Here is a 9,915-nt window from a genome sequence, read left to right on the forward strand (position 1 = left end):
CGTTTGGTCCCCATAGCTCTTTGAACTGTTTATTCTTCTTCTTCATAATTTTTACTGAATATTTCTTTTTTTTTCAGTTTAGTCTGTCTGTGTTTCATTGGTAAAAGGCAAAATATGAGATTTTGTAAGCAAAAGCCAATGAGTGAAAAAATGCAGAGAGTTAAACTTGGAGAAAAAACCATAGTTATCTTAGAAATATTTTGTATGTATTTCTGTTTTGTTGTCATGATCCTGAGGGAATTCCCTTGCAAGTTGGGTTAACACTTGGCTGTCGAAAGCTAGGTTTGAATCCTAGTTAAGTTCATGTTGGGTTAGAATCTGGACTTGTCCTAGATAGGATTGGATAGATCTTAGGGAGAATTAGTAAATGTAATTCTGTTAAAAGATAGTGAAATTCCATCACTGTTGTGATGAAGATTGGATGTAGGCTATATTACACTAGATAGATGAACCAAGATACATCTGTGTGTTACTTCTTCTCCTCTACTTTACTTCTAGTTCTGTTACTCAGGAGATAAAAATTAAAGTGTCTTTCAACTCGTTACGAAACAAAAGTAAAAATATCTTCTAAGTTTCTTTGAGAAAGCAAAAGGCAATTTTCACAAGAAAATGAGCCTAAGATTCAACCCCCTTTCTCTTAGTCACTGATAACCATTAGACACTAATATAAAATGATGAATTCTATCATGTCTTTTCTAAAATAAAGAATAAATTATTCTTGTGACATATACAGTTATTATTGATAAATTATTTTTCTACTATAGTTTCAAGATTTACATTATTTTTTTAGAAAAGTATATGGAACCAAAAGGTTATCAGCCAAAAACTAAACAAAAACCACATTAATTTATATTAATAAATAATTAATTTTAAATTTTTTAAATTTAAAATTTAAAAAATTTAAAATTGATTAAGTAAGTCTAATTAAAACATATAAAAGTCTTCATCTTCTCTCTCACATTAATCTACTCACCTCCAATAATCACACACAGACTCCCCTCTTCCACCGCCAGATTAAGAAATATAGATATAGTTAATAAACGATTAGAACATCTTGCTTGCAAATTCATCAATGGAAATCTCTTCGACTCGACAAGAAGCTGATTTAGAAGCGAGTTCTCTGAGCTGAGACACACTTCTTCCCAATTGCAAAGCCACCTTCAATTCAAACACTTATCCATTCTCTCTCTTGTCAAACTCATTCTCTTCAAGCGTGGCTTCAACTATTTTTTCTAACTGCTTGAAGAACCCACCGCAGTTTCTGTACATCTCAAACACCATTCCTACCTGCCCATCATGCTCAAAAGCGTTGACTACAGCTGCCATTGACCCGGCCATGGCAAAAACCACACCTGCACCGTTATTTCCCGCCACAAACACAGATTTAAAAGCTATAATGGCAGTGAGCAAGGGGCCTGTAATGGCCAGAGTCTTATTTGCTTCCAGTGCCTTATTTCTAAGCCTCTCATAATTTTCAACATCTTTTCTCTTCACAACTTCAATAACCTCCCTAAGCTCCATTTCTAGTTCTTCACTCTATCCGTTCATATTCATCAGAGCCAAAAAGAGCCCTTGAACAATTACAGAAATATAAAAAAATATTCATTTAATATGAAAAAAAATCATAATACTTAACAAAAGAAATATTCAGTTATATTTTAGTAAAAATAATTAAATATCTATAAAATTTAAAAAAAATATGAAATTTTTAAAGAAATAGAGACCTTCACATTTGTAATATAAAAAAATTCAAAAAATATATAAAAGAACATCCATTTAGTATGAAAAAGAAATATTCTGATACTTAGCAGAAGAAACATTCAGATATATTAACTCATAGAGATTTTGGATTTATCCAGAGGTATTTGGCTAGTTTTTTGCTAATACCCTTTTAGTTCCCTAACATTGTTCTATTTTTTTTAATTGACGCTTTGTTTTTCTTGAAACTTTGATAACAGTGTCATTTATTTTCATCATCCCCATTAAAAACACATCTTCTTCTCCAATTTTAAAACCTTAATCCCTCTCAAATTCAATCACCATTTTCAATCAATTAGGTTAGGATTTGGAACTTGTTCTTTCGCTTTCAATCCCCCATATAAACGAGCACATCTATCAATTTTCAGCTCTCTTCTTCCTAAGATTTTCTTCCTAATATTTTTTAAAAAATTCAGCCAACAATGGTACTCCTTTTTAGGTAACCAATCCCCGTAACCTTGTATAACTATATAACAAAAACAAACTAAAATATTAGTTGATCATAAAAATAATGAGTCAATAATTATCCTTTTAGAATTTTTATTATCTGAATAATAATTAAAAGATAATTTACGGACAATTAAAGATAAAAAAAATCCCTCTTTTATGCACCAATTACCATCATTTTTAACTTATATATCATAAATTCCTATAAGTTTTTCAGCTCTTTCTTTCTTAGAATTTTCCGATGGTATTAAAGACAGCAATCAGATTTGACGATCTCGTTCGAACCTTAGAACTCTAGTTAAAAGATAATTTATAAAAAACGACGGTATATATTACAAAAGATAATTTATCCTTTATTTTATATATATATATATATATATATATATTACTATTTATTTTTACTTTTTCTTTTTATGTTTATTAAACATAATTTTAACATATATTTATCTATTTTTAATTTTTTTAAATAATAATTTTATAAATACTAATGAGTTAATTATAATAAAATTTAATAATTTTATTAGTTCGTTTGATTTTATTAAAAACAAATATATTTTTTTAAATTAAAATACATAATTTTTTATTCTAATAATAAATATTCAAGAGAATATTTAGAGAGTATTATATCTATAATTAATATATATTTTTTGATATAAAATTATATCAATTTTTTTTCTATATTAATATGCATAATTTATCCTAATAATGAATATACAAAAGACTATTCATAGAATACTATATCTATATTTATAATTAATTATAAAAATAAGGAAAGAACGAGGTAGTGATCTTTTGTTTTTCCTCAATGTCCCAAAACACTTTCTCGCCGAAACTCTGAGTAGCCAGGAGGAAGTGTTTCTGCATAGATTTCAACTACTGAACAAACAGGAGGGAACTCCTCCATTTCTCACATATGTATGAAGTATCCAGCATCAAGCAGCTTGTATTATACTATTGAAAATGTTTCAGGTGAGGCAAAGCATAAAAATAGCATTTCAATGTTCCCGGTAGGACTAGAATGCTAGGTATTAATTTGTCATGTAGTCTGGATTAAAATGGACCATTGTACTCCCATTTGCAATGTTGTAAAGATGAACAATTTTAAAATAAGAGAGAGAAGTGGACAGCAGTTTACTGAAAGGTTGGACGAAAAACAGTGCTCGACTCTAATGGTAAGATATATGTATTATTACAGAAAAAATTTATAATTAAAATAATATTTATAGTATGATTTACATCGATTTACAAAATAAAAAACGATACCATTTATTATTACTTAAATCAAATTAAATAAATTTACAAATAAAATATAAATATAATATAAATTTAATTAAAAAATTAGTTGTAAATTGACACTGTTGCAATTTACGAAATCTAGTTTAAGTCATTAATAATTACTTCTCTTATTCTATTTTTAAGTATTTTTTATCTTTCGATATTATAAAATTTCATGGTCCTAAATAGTTAATCACTCTTTACAAACTTATAAATCTTTTATTTTTTTACATTCACAATATGATAAATGATCATGCAACAAACAAAATTTAAGATATATATAATTTAAATTTAAAAGTTAATACTCAAGAGAATACATAAAAAAAATTTAAAAATTTAGAAATGTTAGATAAAAAATTAATACCTTTTTTAAAAGAATACAGAAAAATTTAAAAAATTAATATTTAAAAGAATACATAAAAAATTTAAAAATGGACCAAAGTAAAAAATTTGCATATATAAAAATTTAAAAATTAGACAAAAATTTTGTATGAACTCTTATAAATACTAATTTTTAAATTTAAATTAAAAATATTAGAAAAATAAAAAGTTTGTAGATTTGTGAAAGAGATTAATCATTTATTTAATTTTGTTAAAAAAATTAACTATTTAAATATAAAAAATATGTTATAACGTGGGATAAAAATTATTTGTAACTGAAAAAGTAGTTATTATTGACTTCTCTCGAGAAACTATTTGGAGTTATATTTTCTAAAAAAGAAAGTATTGGGAACTAATACTAGTTATGTACAATGTGTACAATGGATTAAAAAAAAAGAGAAAATTATAATTAAAAATTAGATCATTAATTAATTATTTAATTTCAAATTTTAAAATTTGAAATATTATGATTAGTATTTAAACTCATTTACATTACGTACGTAAAGTTATTTCTAATGTTATCGTAACCTCCAATACACATTTAAAATTCACCGTCATCTTCTCCGGTACTCACCTCACATCACTGAATTCCTTGTCGGCCATACCCACGCCGCCGCATTCTCCCATCGACACCGTCCTCACCTTTGCCGGTCAGCCCGATGCGCCTCGCCCTCCGACGCTCAGCTCTTAAGCTTTTTTGCGTGCCTCTCTTCTGAATCGGCTTCGCTTTCTTACATTCTTTCAAGTCTCTTCTCACCGATGATACTACTATGCTCTTCTTTTTTGGATCCAAACATGGTTAGCTTCTTTCAGATTTGAGCCTTGTACTTCACAACAGTGCCGCTTTCGTCATGCCTAGTCCTTCAAAACTATTTTTCACCACAATAGTTGTTTCTTCTGTTTATTCATCTTCTACTTCTATTTTAATGATCAATTTAGGATGGTCATTTTAGTAGGTATGCGGATGGTTATTTTAATTTTTATATAGATGATTATTTTGATTGGATTGGGCTTAGTTATATATAATTAAAATATGTTAGATGTTGAATTCATTAGGTATGCGAATGATTATTTTATCCTTAAGTGGATAATTATTTTTACCAAGGGTGAGTGACGTGTGGCAAGTCAAGTAACGATGGTGAAATGGGATGATTATTGATGAAGGTGGGGTGGCCGCTGGTGGAAAATGAAGAGAGTTTTAGAGTGAAATGTTTTAGTAAATTAGGATTTCAGATGGTTATTTTTTTTAAATAACTAACTATATTTTTTTAAAAAATTTAAAATTTGAAATTGGAGAATTTAAAATTTAAAATTTGACGTGAAATAACTGAATGAAAGTTTTTAAATTTATTATTTATTTTTATTGGACTAAATAACTAACTCATTGTGCATATTATCAAGATTTTTCATTGACTCCCTAGTGAAATTCTTTCTAAAAATTAGATCGTCACCGCAACGGTATCAATTTATTTCTAAATTTTATTTTGTTTAATTTAAATTATATTATATCTAAATTTTACTTATAAATCAATCTAATTTCATCTAAATAGTAATAAATTATATCTTTTTTTTTATACAGATTTTTTTATTAAATTAGATTAAATTAAATTGTTGAAAAATTAGATTATGTCTTTTTAAATTATATCTTTTTTTATACTTTGTCTTTTTTACATAAAATTCAACAAAATTAGATTTATGTAATTTTTTTCTAAATATTAATAAATTGTATCGTTTTTTATTTTATAAATCGATCTAAATCATATCATATATATTATTTTAATTGTAATTTTTTTTTGTAATTATACATATATCTTGTTATGTACTTTTTAAATTTTTATATATGTCATTTACACGGTAAACAAAATATATAAAAAAATAAAAAATAATAATATATTATAAATTATTTATATTCATAAATAAAATATTTAAATTATTTATTTATAAAAAAAATTTAACAAATTTAATAGACTTAATTTAAAAGCCCAGAAAATAAGGGAACTAAAACATCCTCTTAGTTCCTTTATTGGCTTAATGTCTTTCAAGCCAGTTAAAGAAAATACACCCTTTCTTTAGACAACCTTGGAATATTCAAATTCAATACCTTTTAATTCGGTCACAGATTTATTGTACACCTAATTACCTCTAAATTTACAATAGTACTCTATCCTTTAATCTAAGTCTTTGAACTATTGTATATTAAATCTCAATAGTATCAGCTAATGGTTTATTGATCTGCCAATAAAATATACTGACTCACCTAAAACGCTTCCAAATAAATTTAAATATTATATATATATATATATATATATATATATATATATATATCTTTAAATATTATATATATAAAATTATAAATATTAAATTAAATAAAATAATTTTAGATTATTGTGTTTCTATAATTATTCATATGGATAATGTTAGGTAACCAATAATTTTTTTGAATAACATAAATAATCACCAATTAAATTAAAACATACTACATCTTTAAATTATCTACTTAAATTTTAATATTAAAATAATTATTGGTATATCTACTGAAATAAACATTCAATATATTCATTATTCATATATTTTTCCTATTGGTATATATATATATATACATGACGTATAGCAGCTTGTATTATACTATTATGTATTTCATTTTCCCCATATGTTAGAAAAATCAGTCACGTGGTTAGTATACTGTTGTGTCAATGGAACATTTCACTATTGTTTTAAATTTGAAGGCAGCCAAGGTTTTCTCCCATAGATTAAGGTTTCTGCATATAATAAGTAGCAGAGACTAGGAAGTGGCGTCATGTTCTAAATTTGATTTGCAAAGATAAATTGCGATGAAATTAGAAATCACTCGTTAGCTCTTGGAGGATAAAATCCATTAAAAAAATAATAAAATAAAATAAATAGAGAGCATAGACGCCGAAATGGCTAATTGCCGGTACAGAAAGTTGTAGTAATTACCAATAGAAAGATGAGATGGGAATGACTCAACCAATGCTAAAGCTTGAATTAAACAATGACAAAGTTTAGGAATTAGTATTTTTATTAAAATTTGATAATATTTATTAAATATAATCTTAGATTATTAAAATATTAATAATAATTAATGGATGAAATCTGTTAGTCTTCTATCATTTTTTTTAAACAATTCAGATACATATAGTAGATGCACTCATGCACATAAATAGGTTTGTTTGTTTAACAACTTGGTGCTTTAATATTTTTGATAGGGTAATTTTAGAGAGACAAAAAAAATAGTCAGAACTTATTTAAATGTTAAATAAGATAAATTATAGTTATTTTTGATTGATTTTTTTTATTTATCAAATATTTTCGTAAAATAATGTTAATGGTACACTAAACAAGGAAAAATATTATTCTTTTTCGAACTGTTATCAAATTTTCACAAAACAAACCGCTCCCCGTTAGAAAACATTACTCTTTTGGATCAAGAGAAAATAAGAAAAAATTAAAAAAAAAAGTTTATTTTCACTTGGTTTGGTTTAGCATAAACAGTAGAAGAGAAGAAAAACATTTTTGATAGCGCCACCCGTAAAATGTTTTCTCCTCAGTAAACAAAAAAACTCGAACAAAGAGGGATTGCAGTATGAAAATATCTTAATTACTTGCGTGTGGTTTGGCAAGCTACAAATTAAATTGGATCTAAATTCTATTTAAAATTTTTGTTATTGACCAATCAATTATTTTAGGTATAAGACAAATTTTAAATTTTTAATACTTATTTAAGAAAATAAATGAGATAATCAATAAATCAACTTAAATTAATTGTTTTATTTTTTGTCATGAAATTGGTTGTTGGTAAGTATTTATTTCGGTCTGTCATAATAACTTTACCTTTATCTTCCAAATTAATGGGCCCAGATCAGTCGGTAAAGAGGACGATTCTTACTCATTTAATCTATCTTCATTATCAATGTAAATTAGTATAGATAGATGAGAGTTTGTATCTTTTAACTATTTTTTTCAGATTTAATATTTATTAAAAGATAAGAATAGAGCTTATTTGTCTAGAAAAATTACCCATTTTATCTTTGTAATACTCAAAAAATTAATCATTAAACTTTCAGCATAATGAATACCTGGTGCAAACTAAAAAAAAATCCATCTTTATTTATGACTAAAAACATTATGGGCTCCCTTATACAATTTAGCCCTTTCGATTTATTTAGTCACTCAAAACCTTGAAATCGAAAAATTTGAGTTGATTATTGAAGGTTTAAATTTTTTTTTTATATATGTAGTAATTTATTAATCAATAACAAATTCTTAAAGAGAACTCAGTATTTCATATTAGAGAATACAATAAAAAAATTTCTAAAATCTCTAAAATCTCTTTTGTGCTATCGTTTGGACCATTTGATTGGAAAGAAATAGAAAAGTTTTCTAGAATAAAAATAAATGTGTTAAAAAAATTATCAATATGACCTTGATTAACATTGATAATGGAAATGTATAAATTCTTTTTATTGTTGATGGTTATATTGAAGATGACATGCAAATTTTTTTTTATTATGTTGAACTTTAAATTAAAAAAAATCCCTAAAATCATGGCTGAAGCACGTGTAAGAGTGGCTAATGTATTGACCTCTTAAGCCACATAGGATTCGTTTGGTTTTATACATTTGAGGCGAACGGTATGTTTTTGAATTTGATATAATTTTTTTGTGTGACTTGAATTTGATATAATTTGATACGATTTGGATACTATGCGTATATTTTTATTTTTTTTAATTTGATACTAAATAAATTGGTTAAAATAATAGGGTGCATTTGGTTTTATATGCTATAAAAAAGTGCCTTTAAAACTTAAAGGTAAATTCTATTGTACCGCTATAAGACTAGCTATGTTTTATAGTACCGAGTGTTGGGCGGTCAAAGGGAGCATTAACATAAGTTGAGTATGGCAGAAATGAAAATGTTAAGATGAATGAATGGTCATATGTGATTAGGGCTGGCAATGGGTAGGGTAGGGTAGGGTTTGGACCCTGCCCTAACCCTATCCGCAGGTTGAAAATTCTATTAATACTCTACCCTACCCTACCCGCGGGTTGAGAATCTCTCAACCCTAACCCTACCCGCACCCTAAAGTTCTAAACCCTATCCTACCCTACCTTACCCGCAGATATATAAAAATTTTTCAAAGTAAATATAAAATTCAATCATGTCAAATTTTATACATATTAATGACATAAAAAATAACAAACTAGTACTCTAAATTACTAAATTAACTAACTAGTTTAGTGGTTGTTTACTTATTGTAAGTCATTACATAAGAAAGGTTGTAGGTTCAACTCTCACTTCTTTAACTATATACCTAATTTTTATAAAATATGTGTTATATATTTGAGGTGCGGGTAGGGTAGGGTAGGGTACACCTTAAACCCGTACCCTACCCTACCCGCAGGCATACCCGGACCATACCCTACCCTACCCGAACGGGTTGGACCGGGTTGGGTACCCGCGGGTAGGGTATGAATTGCCAGCCCTATATGCGATTGGATAAAATAAGGAACGAAGATATAAGGGAGAGAGTTGGAGTAGCACCTATTGTAAGATGGACAAAGGGCGAAAGGCAGATAAAGATCTAAAAAGACCATCCATCAGGTGGTCAAACGAGATCTACATGTAAACGATCTCTCTGTAAACATGATACATGACAGAACACAATAGCGTCATTTGATTCATGTAGCCGACCTCACCTAATAGGACAAGATTATTTTATTGTAATTTTATTCAAATAATTTAAAATTTTAAAGTTATAAATTTTAATTAAATTTAAATGGATATAATTTAAATTAACGAATAAATTTAATTTAGAGTAAAGTATTGTTTTTGTCTCCAACGTTTGGGGTAAATCTCAAAATTGTCCCTAACGTTTCAATCGTCCTATTTACGTCCCTAACGTTTTAAAATTGACTCAATGTTGTCCTACCATTAGGGATCCGTTAATAAAATTAACGGCGGGACAAAATTGAGACGATTTTAAAACGTTAGAGACGTAAATAGGACTAAAACGTTGGGGACAAAAAAGATACA

This window comes from Arachis stenosperma, chromosome 10 (genome assembly GCF_014773155.1).
Source record: "Arachis stenosperma cultivar V10309 chromosome 10, arast.V10309.gnm1.PFL2, whole genome shotgun sequence".
NCBI lineage: Eukaryota > Viridiplantae > Streptophyta > Magnoliopsida > Fabales > Fabaceae > Arachis > Arachis stenosperma.